We start from the raw sequence: 14918 nt of genomic DNA on the forward strand, positions 1-14918 counted from the left end.
AGGAATCAACCACATATGTTCAGTTTATACAAACTTCAGCTAAGAGAGAAGCATTAACACTGAGCAGAGTGACATGTGTCTTATGGATAAAGTGTCATGCTTCCAGCTGATCAGAATGCAATTGAAAGAAATTGTGTGCAGGTAAATATAACTGAAGTGATAAGAAAACTTGCTAGAGCCATGAGTACAAAGTTAATAGTACTTGGTGTTTTTTTTAGTCACCAGCACACAGTGGGTTATTGCCCTCCGATGGGAAACTTAAGTGGACAGATCTCAGAGTGTGGCAGAAAGATTAGAAGCTGAGATGGTCTCATTTGTATTCCCTCTTTTTTATAGTCTGGCACTTCAAGCACGAAAAGGAAAACAAAATGCCAAACAGAAAAGAGAAGAAAATGTGCGGAGAAATAGCCACACGTGTACTGATTATAAAAGCCAACATGCATGTCCAGGACAGCACTTACCACTACATGAGTTTACTGTAAAAGAGAATGAATCACGTATACTAATTGTAATGCTGAAACCATTCCAATTTCTATATCAATTTTATGAGTTGGTAATATAGGTTTAGCTTTATATTATTAAAGTGTAATTAATATCCAGACTTCACCTTGCCATCCTCCAAGCCAAAAAAGATTATCAGAATTTGGTGAAGCTTAGTTTGCAATTTGATTAAAGAGATTTTTTTTTGCTTCATAGAACTTCCTACAAGCAATTTCTTTAGTTCAGTTTAAGATGCTAATGCTGTTACTCATTGTGGACACTGCATTCCCTGACTGAATTCTTTAGCAAATACATGTAGAAACTGGGGAAAAAAAGATAATTTCCCTGATTAAGGGTCTATTTTCATCTCAGGTTTTGAGTTATAAACCTGCACATTACCTGCACACGCATGAATGAATTTAGCACCTGCAGTACATTGTTAACAGTCAAGTTTGAAAACACGTGAGATGTGAGGTTCTGATGTTGGAGAACATAATTCTTCCTTCTAAAGACGAGGTTCATACCCAGCTGTGAAGAGAAAAGAGGTATAGGAGAGTGGATATTTCTCTTTTCTCTGGCTCATCTTTTTCTGCACATGCTCCCATTTATTTACTGGACATAAAAGAGTTTGAAGTAGCAGTGCGTTATGAAGCAAAAGAAATGTGCAAAGTGCAGTGGTGATCTCATTTCAGAGAGGTGGCACTCCTGCAACTCCTCGATTCAGTGTGGGTGAGAGTGGCTTTTTGACCTTTCAGATTTGTATTGATTTGTGCAAACTGCATTCAAAGAGGATCATTGTGCAATTAGAGAAAGGAAGACTAAGGATATGCAAAGTACCAAACATCATAAACATTGAGCCAAAGTAAAAAGACGCAAGCTTTCAAAACTAGCAAACAGATGTTCGAAACCTAGAGGAAAGGAGAATTCAATGTTTGGACAAACAGCTTGCACAAAATAATGCAAAATTATGATCATCATGCTTTCTAGAGCAATTTCTATCAAACATACAGGGTATTTTTGTATAATACTGTTTTTTTGGAAATCACAGAAAAAATATTTTGCCCTCAAAAAACATTTTAGCCTTTAATTAAATTAAAAAAAAATTCCATTACATAAGTGATATCCGTTGGCAATTACATGTGAATCCTCTCATTTTCTTTTTCATTATTTTTTTTTCCTTTTCCCCTTTCCTTTTTCAAATTAGTGAAGATGACAAGAAATCTGAGATTTTTACAGTTCATATAGATTCTCAACATGATTCTCAAGTGGTTTACCATAAAAGTATCGCGGACAGTGTTTACTGTATATCTAATTGGTGATCTTTCACAACTGAGAATCCATATATTATTGGTCTTAAAAAATGCTGAAAAAAGCTTAGATTTGCTGATGGATTGTCTGTTTTGTAATATTTTGGTAGAGTGGTGTTACAGCTTGGCAGACATAATAAGTAGAAACATTACGCCAATATACTGTACTAAATCAAATCAAATTGTATTTTTAAAAGCACCATATCATGACCTACATGTCAAGGTGCTGTAGATAAAATTCACTAAAAAGCACACTAAGAATAAGATAATTGAAAAAAAAAACATACATATGCAGAAAATATAGTAGTGTTTTAAAAATATTTATAGATGTAGAATTTCATGTGGATGAGGTCAAAGAATAAAAAACTTTAAGCAAGAGGTTGAATACAGTTAAGAATCAATAAAGGTTAAATTAAAAAATATAAATTTTTAAAGCTTAGCAGAAGCACAACGCGATAGATCACCTAATTCAGACAGAGAGACAAACAGCTGTTTATATAATGAGATCAGAAAGGTGCACCTTTAACATGATACCAATGGGTGTTTTCAACTCCCAAGAAATAAACTGAATTCAGAAGGGACAATTAATACAAAAGGCTGTGGGAGTTTTGTCTAACTTTTCTTTCAAATAACAGCAAGATGAGTGTGGTAGGTCAGCTGTTTTTAAGAATGTACTTACCGCTGACACTAAATGCAACAAAAGCAGCTAATATTTGTAAATAATCACACATGAAGTGGATTTGATCATTATTAGATAACGAATAAGATCATTCGTGAAGGGTTGCAAACACATTCTCACATACAGGAAATACGTTTTTCTTAGGATATAAAGGGTGAGCAGAAGATTAGTTGGGTAGTGAAGTGAAGTAGGGAAGTTTTTAGGTGTGAGAATTGGAATGAAGTTGCCGAATGAAGCCTTTGTGTCGTCATAGGTTTTAATGTACTCATGTTTAAGTACAGTAGGTTGAGGCTTGTTGCAGTGAGCTACTTGTCTCTTAACCACTAGCTACCAAACAAGCTCGATAAGACAAGTCAACTCCTCTTGTTTTAGCCTTATTTTATAAAGTAAAAAGGCAAGATAAGTCATGTTCTTTTGTATAATTTATATTTCTAAAAAGTAATTGTAAAAGTTTTTAATATGGGGAAGAAGCAAACAATGAATGAGTCAAGGTTTATAAAGTGTGAAATGGAATTGGATGTATACATCAATGTACAACAGATGTACAATGTTATTTTTGAATAAGTTTAAACATGTTAAAGGCTCAAAATGAATTCATCCCAAAAACATTCATAGTTTAGGGTAAAATGGCCTAAATGATTTAATGGTGAAACTAAGAAAAACATCAAAAGGAAGATAGTACTTTCTAGAAATGGCTAACAATATCGTGATGGAAGCTTGAGTAATTTTCCAATACGATATCAGTAGCGGTTAAAGTAAAAGGTTGTAAGATAATGTGATTAACATTATGAAATAAAAAGGCTACAGTGTATCTATTATTAATACTTTGAGGAATTTTGTGATAGGTCTTTTTTGTAAAATAACAAATCAGTTATTGACCGTTAAGTCAGTAGTAAAGCCCAGGTTGTATGAGGAGCTCTGTGCTGTATGTACAAGTCCTGTATATAACATTGTTGCGTTAATGGAATTATTTTAACATTCTCCCACTAATCAGGCAGAACATTCATCACCACACAGACAGGTCCCTGAGGAGGTCCAAGTCACCTGGTGGACCGGGGAGCTATGAGGAAGCACTAACAACACTAAGCACTAACAACAATTGCTACCACAACATCCACTTCATATCATGAAATAGAATTTGTAATTCACGCAGTCTCCGAGACACTGCTGTGCTCTTAATATGGGGATAATATGAATTTTAATGGAGATTGTAATGAACATGGTGTGGGATATATATACATTCCAGGGGGGATGTATATGTTTATTCCAATATGTGGTATAAAGAGGATTCTGTGTGCTATTGTATGGAGTTTGAAATGACAGTTTAGGAAATCACATGCTGAATGTTGGCATAAACCCTAAAAGTCAACAATTGCTAAAAGTTAGTAATTAAAATATTATTAGTATAAGTATTAAACCCCCCCACTCATTCATGTAGATGTTTTTTAGCATACCTCAATGCAAATTATTAATTACATTCCACCCACACCTCGTTATCGCCCTTACAGCAGCTTCCTCACTCATTGCCCGTAAAAAGGAAGGGTACAGACAGTTTCATATTTAAGTCAGGTTTTCAATATTAAATCAATCTCATTCAAATAACATCTCAACTCCATCTTAATTGGGGCTTGACTGAACTTCTGAAATCATTGAAATTGAACAGTACTGTCCGTTTCTGTGAAAATACTTCTTTGAAACTTCTTTTTCTCAGGTTCTTTTCCCCAAAAAAACCTTAAGCATGCAAGAAATTGATTACATAGTTTAAATCTGTAGAATTAAACGTTAGGTGCATTTTAAAATACAATTATATGGTTGAGGAATGGTGTTCTTTCACTTAAACCTTTGATCCAAACCACTTTTTTTGTAAATGTAGAGCCCTTAACATGATCCTAGTATATTCCCTTTTCTAGAATTTCCTGTTTTGTTTCTATTAGTTCTGATAATGTATTCTTTTATATTTATCTGTGCTCTAATTCAAAAACAAGAAGTTTCATTTGTCTGTTTTGAGATGCACTTTTCAAAGCAAACATAGCATACTGTAAAATACTGTTATGGTCATGGAAATAAGGGCTGTTTCAGGTTGGCGTTCTTTGACATGTGAAATGTATTAAAACCATGCTGCATGTACTAAGTAGTTTATTTTTAAATAGACAGTAGAATTTGCATAGGCTATAAATGAAGTTATGTGTATTATCAAAGTGCTGATGTTGATCAATAAAAAAGTGTTTGCCAAACAAAGATAAATTATTTAACTGCATCACATCAGTTTCCATTTCATTCATCTTTAGATGTTTAATTTAATACAATTTCAAGTAATTAGGAAATACAGCTTTGAATCATGTTATTAGCTGTATATAGTACTTAATCATATCAAGACAATATACTGTAGGTAAATATAGTAAAGCCAGGCCAAGTCAGTAGCATCTGCTTTGAAATGGAGAGTAAGAAGAAGGCAGTTCTTAAAAACACATTTCTCTCCCCTCTCAGCACGAAATGCATATTTGGGTTATAATTACCCAATACATCTAAAGATGCATTTTCTGTACACAAAAGTGCTTCAGGGGATGTGCACATACCCTTCATACTGAAGACACGAGACTGTGTTGCATAGTTGAGCACATGTGTATCAATGTGTCTTTGAAAATAATAAGGAACAAAAAACAGCGTGAGCTATGCAAAAAACTCCAAATCGAAGATGTTAGGAAGACACTTCATATTTTGTGTCTTTTTAATCTTCTTAAAATTGCTAAAACCCTTATTCACACCAGCCTGGCAAGAGATAAGAGATGACTGTCTAATTGATGCTTGTAGATCCCAAAACACCTAATGGAATATGGGCTCTTTTTGAAGTAGTCCTCTATACGGATTAAATGACAGTGCTCCTTTGTTTGTGAAATACATTTAGAAGAAAATAGCCATGGTTTACATCAGAACATGACACTGACATGAGTTCTGACATTATCATGCTTTTGAAGGTATTAACAAACAAGTCAGTATAAGCAATAATAAACGAGAGTCTCTGAGATCTTTCTGTTTGTAATTCTTTTCAAGACGGATGCAATGGAGCTTTGTAAATAGAAGAAATCAAACTCTAATCTCACCCACTTCCTCTTCTACGTATATTTTACTTCCTGAGCACTCTTTGTATCCATCATTTTTATAATTTTTTCACCCTCCTGCCTTAACCCAATAATCACTTTGGCAGAGGCTCCTGGCTCTTCCCTTGAGAAGTGTGTGTGTGGAGGGAATTCTGTCTGCCTGAGAAAAAGAGAAAATAGAGATGCGTCGAACTAATGGCGTCAATCACTCACTACTAGAATGCAGTAAGTGAAGGTGAATGCCCTGGCCTGTCTGTTATGGTCAGAAGTGAACGGAGAAAGATGGTTTCCAGGCAGAACCCCCAAAAGAACAGATTTAGTTAAAATCCTCGAGGGCAAATAGGAGTTTAGAAGAATTGGGAGGGTCTCTTCAGGGTGGAAATGTTTAGGGTGGAAAGAGATAGAGAACTGGGAGCCAGCAATGTGCCTGACTGAATGCCCTCAATTCTGGTAGAGGTTTAGGGCAGGAATAGGAGAGGGCCAAAAGTGCAGTAGGTTTGACACCCATCAATGAAACAGGGCTGAAAGAGGAGAAAGAGGAGGAGCAGACGAAGCAGGGATTTTGGAGAAGTGTGGCAAGGAGAGGGGGGAGAGGAGGAGAATGGGAAGTAGTTGTGGTGGTACAGTTATTCCAGAGCTCCGGAGAGGAGTGAAGACATCAGAAGGGATGCAGAAAGGCTGATATGGGTGTAGAGAAACAGAGGTCAGGGGGCCATTTCTTCAAAGTGGAATGAAAAGAACAACTCCTCACTTGGCTTAAAAGAGGCGAACAGTGGCCAGATTGCTGGGTCCAGACCAAACAACAAGTATTAGAACGTATTAGAAAAGATGTGCACCAAACTGTGCTTAAGATGTTTTTGAATAAAAGAGCAGAAATGAGCAAGATTACATTTTGACCTCATCTTCTGCTGCAGCTGCATACTGAACTACAAGTATTTCCCATCATTAAATAAAGACAATTCAAACCAAAAACCAAATCTTCTGGCAACAGTACATCATCTTCATCCAGTGAGTCCTTAAACATTTGACATAATTCAGCTGCACAAAGTTTGTTTTGTGCTTTGAATGACATGTTAGCAAGAATCTTGCATCCTTGAAATTATAATTAAGTGATTCAAATATACATTAAATATGTAGAGTTGAGAAACAAAGAATTTCCCTTACAAGAACTGCCAGACTCTTTCAAAGACTCTTTCAAAGAATTACAATGGTTTCTGGAACATTGTATTGTTGGACTCTTTGTCAAAAGCTTTCTTTACTATCATCTGTCCTAAAGTTGAGTACTGACTTATCTGTCTTATCAAAACATTTAATTTTTCTCAGGGCAAGATATACTTATTCTAAATCCACATTAACATTTTATTTAATGCTGTTTTTTCAGTTTTTATTGTTCTCCCATAATCCTGACAGGTCTGTAACTGTCAGGCTCAGTTTTGTATTGCTTGGCACAGTTTTATAAAATATTTTATATATGATGTATATTGTTTGGTTTTTGAAATATAAAAATAAACCATCTTTGATCATTAATATAATAATTAGCAATGATTATTTTAAAAAAACAGCATTTTTTCTTTAATTCCTTTGAAAAACTTTGAAACCTGTTTTATGCTTTTCAGATGTAATACAATTCATTTTCTTATATTTATATTGGCCCGGTGAATGAAATTTGAAACAATAAGTAAGAAGTGAGGCATGAAAAGTCATTTAATAAATGTTAATAATCTTCTGGGAATATATATGTATGTGTGTAAAAGAGCATTATTTAGGTACTGTAATTCCTCAAGGGAAAATACCATGTATTGTAATTGTGGGTCACATCTTAATTTTTCATGTGCTCTGAGTGATGTTTTTTTAAAGATGTATTTAAGCAGCAGAATATCATAAAAGACAGAGAGTGGTTAGAGCTGATGAATACTCATTAAAAGTGTACTTCATAATTAGTAATAAAGGACTTTGATTAAGCTTAATTCAGGGGTCTTATGTAACTGCCCTCTCTTCCTTATCCATCTCCAGTGACTTCAGATTAAATATGAGCATAATAATGCAAAACCAGCATGCACTGAAGCACTTTGTAGTCTTTTAAACATCTTTATTAATTTAAATGAGTTTTTCTCCGCTTTGATAGCTTTGTGAGTCACTTTGGTTTGAATCCTGCTTAGACTTGCTAATTCAAATTCATTCATGGTAGTGCTTGCTGGTAGTTTTAACACTTACAGTACATTGCATCCTGCTGACAGGACTCCTACCATAGACAGTAGGGTACTTATTTTTTTTTTAATTTAGGGATTTCTTCCAGGAAACCCAAAGTGCATTTCTCAGACACAGAATACAACACTCTGTACCAAAAATTAAAAGCAGGCCGACTTCTGCACAGAGGTTCTCAGTAAAATCTTTCTTCTTTCCTAGAAATGTTAATCTGTGAGCTCCTGTATGGAATCTCCAGCACTTAGCTACCCCAGGAACACCCCTCTTCAAAGGTGTTAGAGGTCTATTTAGACCAGCCTTTTGTCTTCATATAATGTCTACATCTTAGAATACAAAAAAAAACATTGACAGATTTTGTGGCAGATCATTTTTATTCAGAAACTTCCCCACAAAGAGATAAGGATTTTGTTTGTATACTGATGGAAAAAAGAAACGCAACACCTCCTCCTCCACTGTCTGGTCCTCCTGTCCGCGTGGAACAGGCTGAAGAGTGACTCATCCATGAAGAGGACCTGATGTCACTGCTGATGAGTCCATCGCAGCCTCTGTCTGGCCTAAGCTTATCAGGTGTGACGTCTAGGAGATGTGAGCAGAGGGCCTCTGACAGGTCGCCTTGCTCTAAGGCCAGCAGCATGGAGCCTCACTGTCCTGTCACTGATGCGGGCATTGTGTCTGCCTGAAGTTTCAGCAGCAGGACAGGTGGCAGATCTGAAACGAACTTTCAGATGGACCAGTTTGTTGTGTCGGTTCTGCTCTGGTGTGGTCACTGGAGGGCGACCGGATCTTGGACGGTCATCTATGCTGTCGGTCTGCTAAAACCTTCTCTGCAGTTGGGACACAGTGGAGCGGCTTACTCCATAGTGTCTGGTAATGCTGGCACATGACATTCCTGCCTGCAGCATGCCAATGGCCCTCTCCCTTGCTTCTGGTGACATTTGAGGCATTATGGAATGCACAGAAAACTAACTAAGTGTGGGCTTTTTCTTGCAGTGACCTACTGTAAGCTTTGAATTAAGACCTTTTAAAGGTGACCTGATCAGACATTATTCCACCTGGACTTCATTGGGTAAAAGTGTACCTAACAAAATTTCATGTGATTGGCAAGTTGCAATGCCTCACTGCACAAGCTGTATTGCTGGTCAGAGGTTTTAAAACAAATTGACATCTTTTTATGAAAGTACATAAGCTACAGTATAACTGTAGTATTCTTATTCCAGAAAATGTTGTGTTTCTGTTTTTTATCAGTAGATATCTCCACAGATGCATGTGTCTATTTCACTATGGGGCTTTGTTAATCTATACCACTCTGTTAGCTCTCCCTTGAATTCTGAGTGCTTACTACATCTAACACTCACTAACATCAGTGACACTTTAGGGTGTTTACAAAACAGCCATCAGTTGTGTGATTATAAAACAGACCCTAAATCACAAAGATTATCTAGCAATAATGTTAAATAAATGTCCTGAAAGGAAAAATCCAATATTTATTTTAAGAATTGTAAAATTGTAACAGACGTGAGCAATTTGTAGAGCCAGTTATTGATGGCATGTGAACACTTTTAACTTTTAATCTCCTCCATAGAAACAGTAATAATTCCAAGCCTGCAGAAGTCTGATAGGCAAAGACAATATAATTTCGTAGGTGTTCATCATGACAGTATAATGAAAAATTGGTGCTTTCTTTCATGATGAACATGAATAGGGTTTTTTAGCTTTTACATTAGGAACAAATACATAAGCAAGAAAAGATAAAATCCATATACAGCATACAAGCAACATGACTTAAGATATTACATTTGTAGTTCTAAAATTGATTCAAGTTATAATAAAGCTTGTTGCTTATTTCGGTTTCCAAATTTACTCCAGTTTGCATGAAAGCCTGCATCTAGAACAGCTGTCGGGATCTATGGATATAATCCAAATTCACTTTATTGCCTCCTAGTCTTTTTCTGGAAGGGGTGAACACGTTTATGTAAAGATCAGAATGTCAGGTTTTCCTGCAATTCCTGCAAAATCACAGTTCAAATCCTTTCCCAAAATCAAATAGAATATAATCATAGTGTAATGGAAAACTTTTCACAAAGATGTAATGAATCCCTGCTTTATGACAAGCAAAATAAATAGAATCACAGGGTAATGTGACTATTTTCACAAGAATTCTGTGAATGCTTAGTTTAAAATAAGTAAAGAAGATTAATATCTTGCATGCACCAACTGAACTCCCAAAATACTGATAGTCGTTTCACATCTGTCAGAACTTTTGCAGAACCTATTAGTGCCTGTTTGTTTTCCTCACAAAAATCTGTGAAAGTGAAGCTTATAATTTGTTCTATGATTTATGAATCACTTTTCATCATTTGTATATGTTGCTTTGAAAATATAACATGAATGGTATGAAAACATTCGTGTAACATATCGAAAAAGGTCTGGTCAGCACTGAGATGAGATGTTCATGCTGTGTGTTGGTGGGCAATAGATTTCACTCTTTCCTATTAACCAGTATACTGTATCTACATCAATTTCCAAGCTTTGTGCTGGCTAAAATCAACTCTGAACCTGCAGCTGTCCTCCCTAAATTTCTGGTCAATTAATTTTTCAGTGACTCTGGTTCATAATGTCTGCTGCATTACCTAGATTATTATTGGTAGTAGTTATTCAATTTCTGATTTGCCTTTCTTTTGCAAATCAAACTGTCTCTAAATTTGGTGGAAATAAAGCCATTATAATCAATAATAACAATTACTTACACTCACAGTACATTTTCTGGACAATCCGCCCTAAGTGCTTTACAGGTCGTTGGGACTCTCCTCCACCACCAATAAGGTGTAACCCTCAAACTGGATGATGTCATGGCAGCCAAAGTGTGCCAGTATGCTCCCCACACATCAGCTGTCAGTGGGGAGGAGAGCAGAGTGATGAAGCCAATTCAAGGATGGGGATGATTAGGAAGCCATGATTGGTAAAAGGTTAGGGGGAAATTTGACCAGGACACCAAATTATGGGTTCAGGTTATGCGAGTTATGGGTTCAGGTCCACACTGGGATTGTTCCTTGAATGAAGTACTTTAGTCCAATTGCTCCAATCCACTCAGCTATTGAATGGACTTATTACTTATGGTATCATGTCATAAGTTTATATTAAATAATGATAATGGACAGATGGATAGTAACCTGGTGCCCATCTCAGAGTGGTTTAAAGTAACAGAGGTTTAAAGTAAAGTTAATACATTTCAGCTGGGTCATGTTTTGGAACTTCCTGGCCATTAAACATCAAACTGAAAAAAACAAAATCCAAGAACACTGATTTTATTAACATGCTACATAGTGCACTATGTCCAGAGGTATTCCCACTGAAATCTTTTTTTTTAATCTTCAATTAAAAAAGAACACAAGAACTGCCATAAAATATTCCTTAGTTTTTATATGCTGTTAATATGTTTAGAAATTGATTTTCCAGGAAAGCACAACAGAGCTTCACTGCTCTCTATGAGTGGTATGCATTGTATATGAGTTCCAAACACATTCCGTCCATGCTCTTGATCAGCCTAAAGAAAATCCTGTCTCCTGATCTTTTCCCCATGGCCCGGCTATCGTGTGGGTCACTTGTCACAGACAGGCTTCCATTTTCCACCCCAGAGATAGTTGTGCTTCTGAGTCTGACTGTTTGCTCAGAAGAGTTATTAAAAGGAACCACGTTGCAGTACTTGGTTCTGACAAAAGGTATGTGGAGAGATTATATGACTCAGAGCTGCCTACATGATTAAAGTCAGGCTTAGTGGCCGAGGTTTTTTTGTCCATGGTAATTGCATAACTTAAAAGTGCCACCATAGCCGGCAGAGTTTGTAACTTTTGCAGTTTGTAACTTAAGCAAAGAAAAACAGCACTTCTGTGCCACCAATAAGTGGCCATTGGTTTATTCTACACTTTCAAATGCAGAGAAAGTAATGGCAAAGCTAGTTAGTGGTTCTGAAACGAAGCTTCAGTAGCTGAGCTTGTTTTAGTGCCTGAGTTGTGATATGGAGCTTTTGATCATTCAAGTTTAAAGCATAAGGATGTGCAGAGTTCACTTTCCAAATGTGATTCAGTGTGATTCAACTTTGTGTTTTTTCTATATTACTATATTTGTAATTGGGGCTATTTTAATTATTGTGTTGACTCACTGTTTATTATTTGCTCAACATTGTATTAAGCCATTCTCCTAAGGTATTATTTTAATATCAAGAAATAAAACAACTGTGTGCTTGATAGCATTTTTTCCGATTTCCAGAAATATTTACCATGATATTTCTAGTCATTAATTTTGTTTTTTTTCAAATTTTTAATTTAAGAGTCTACCATAGCAAAAGAAGTTATTTTTTATTGTTCTTGTATTGAGGTGCAACCATTCAAGAACATTCTTAAGAAATTCATAGTTTACTTTTTATCTACAGTAACTATAGTTATTCAATAAAAAACATATTGTGACTGCAGGATGATATGAACAGTAAATACAAAATGGAAAAAGTGGTGACAAGTATAATGCATATCACTTCACGCTCTCAACCAGTTATAGACAAATTTGGGAAAAAGTGAAGAGTAAAACTTAAATTTAAACTGCATGATTTAAATTACAGTAAACCACCGGTTAAGTCTTTTTAACCACCAGTGAAAAAAACAGTCCAAAATGAACACTCAACACAAACGCTGAAAGTACCTCAAACCATATTCCAATATATGCAGAAAGAACAACTGGAAAATTAAAGGAACAGTACCAGAAAATACAATTGATTTTTTTTGCTCTGTCAATAAATGAACAGTACATTCCTCCTGGACAATAAGTAAGTGTGCTACAAAAATAACTCCTGAACAGTAAGGGTCTTCATACACAGTTTCTAAAAGCTTTCACTTAGAATGCTTTCCTGACCTGACATTTTCAAAATCTTTTACACAATAGAAAATCAAGCTTCATTAGACTTGTCTTGGGTCAATCAAGGCTTGATTGTGTTGAGGAGCATGTAAAGAGCTAGGTCAGTAGGTTTTATTTAGACATGGTTGTAGCTTTATTGACTTGGACCTAATAGGGCAAGTTATAGGTAGATGAGCCTGCAGCTGAGTGGAAGGGTAGTGGGACAGGATAATTGTCTGTGCCACTATACTGTACAAATATTTTCAGCTCTGAGTCCATGTTAGTGGGTCAGAGGTATTTCTGGAACTAAAAGGCTCTAGCATTTTTGCCCGACCAAAGCATGAGTTGTCATTACATTGTATGTACTTTTAAACAACATGAAATCAAGGGTCATTAGATCTGTCTGGGGTCAAACCCAGGCTTGATTTTGTCAGTAGCTCATGAAGATCTAGGTCAGTAGGTTTTAAAAACTTATGCACCACTTCTTACTTGATTCATATTGAACTTATTCAGCATTCATACAGTATTCTACAGAATATTTTTTCACTCAAATAGAAGTACTGTAAATATACCATAAACATAATGTAGAAATAGATTTGTAAAATGTGCTGAAACAAATGAACCATTCCATCATCTCCAAAGTCAAACATGGTGAGAAAATGTGTACTGTATATGGCTCTAAACCTCAGACACAGCTAAAATAACATTTTGACATGATTCTAGCTTTATTGGCATGAGCCTAATAGAGCAAGTTGCAGGTAGATGTTTTCACAATGGAAGGAAATAGCTTGGAATATTTTATTTGAATTGTTTTTCAGCTGAATGGAAGAGTAGTGGGACAAGATTATTTATATTTATATTTATATTTTCAGCTCTAAGTCCATGTCTGTGAGTCAGTGGTACTGATGGACCCACATGCTAGACAAAAGCATGTGCTTTCAGTGTATGTTTGTGTGTTCACATAAATATCCTGTATCTTCATGTGTTCACATAAACACAACCAGACTATACAGTAAATCAATACTGAACTCTAAATTTGTTACAAATAACTTATTGAGATCAGAGTAAGAGTTACATTCCCAATTTTAAGTTAATTAAAAACCAGAAGGGAAGATGTTCAATAAGTTTACTATTGAAATTGACCTCTACAGCAATATTGTACAGTGGTGAGAAAGACAGTGATCCTATCATTATGATCAGCCTAGGAATGGACCACTGATAAGTGAAACGTGACCTATTATATATGTCAAAAGGATATATCAAAATCATCCATTAAAATTATTAATATTATTCTTTCTTTTATTGAAACAAATAATTGTGAAATAGGAAGAATAAATAATGTGTGTATTAACCTGGGATAATATAATTTTGTAGTAGTACTGAAGTCACTCGACCATTACCCTCTTGTCTAAACACTCCAAATATGATCCCAGCACAGCATTCACTCTGTTGTATATTACAGTACATCTTTACTGACTAAGACAAAGGTGCACAACTCTTGTCCTTGTGACCCCTCTAGTTTGATCCCTCCTTAAATCCTTAATTACTGTACCTGCTGTCCTCTAATCGAACTAATTTTTCTCTCAATTAGACTATTTGAATACATCACAGAGTCTTAAGATGTTAATTGTTAAATGAGACCTATAAATACTGCTGGACTGTTATTCTTAAGAAAAAAATACAAGTCCTTTGTACTGAAAAATGTGCACTTAGATTTTGGTCAGGGACTAAATGTAGATGATTTGTATATTCATGAAGGAAGGAAATAGCTTGGAATGCCTTGGTAAATCTTTTGTTTGAATTGTTTTTCTTCTTCCTTTTTCCCATTCTGTTTTTACAAACTAATTTAAAGATACGTGTAACTGTATGTGTGTTTTCTCCTAATGAACTGGAGGGAAACAGAAATTCTGCCATTACTGGTGAAAAATAGAAAGAGAACTAGACTTCATATTTCCTGGAACATGTCCTCTTCAGCGACTGGCAAAAGCTTATGGTTTACATTTAATTGCATATTTAAAAAAAACATTAAACCCCTTTGGAATTTTGAAAGATTTTGTACGCCATCTTTTTTTTTGCTGTTGCTATTTTTTGGCTGTTGTATTTCTCTATTATAAAACAACTGGCAAAACATGGTGCCACATTTCAGTTACTTATATCAAACAAACTCTGCACCGTTTTTCTTGACAGTTTGCATGCTTATACTGTATATTGTGTATACAGTATATTATAATGCAGACTGAGAGATGTATGTTTTAATACATTATC

The sequence above is a fragment of the Lepisosteus platostomus genome, chromosome 6, assembly GCF_059453375.1.
Source record: "Lepisosteus platostomus isolate fLepPlt1 chromosome 6, fLepPlt1.hap1, whole genome shotgun sequence".
In the NCBI taxonomy this organism is placed as follows: domain Eukaryota; kingdom Metazoa; phylum Chordata; class Actinopteri; order Semionotiformes; family Lepisosteidae; genus Lepisosteus; species Lepisosteus platostomus.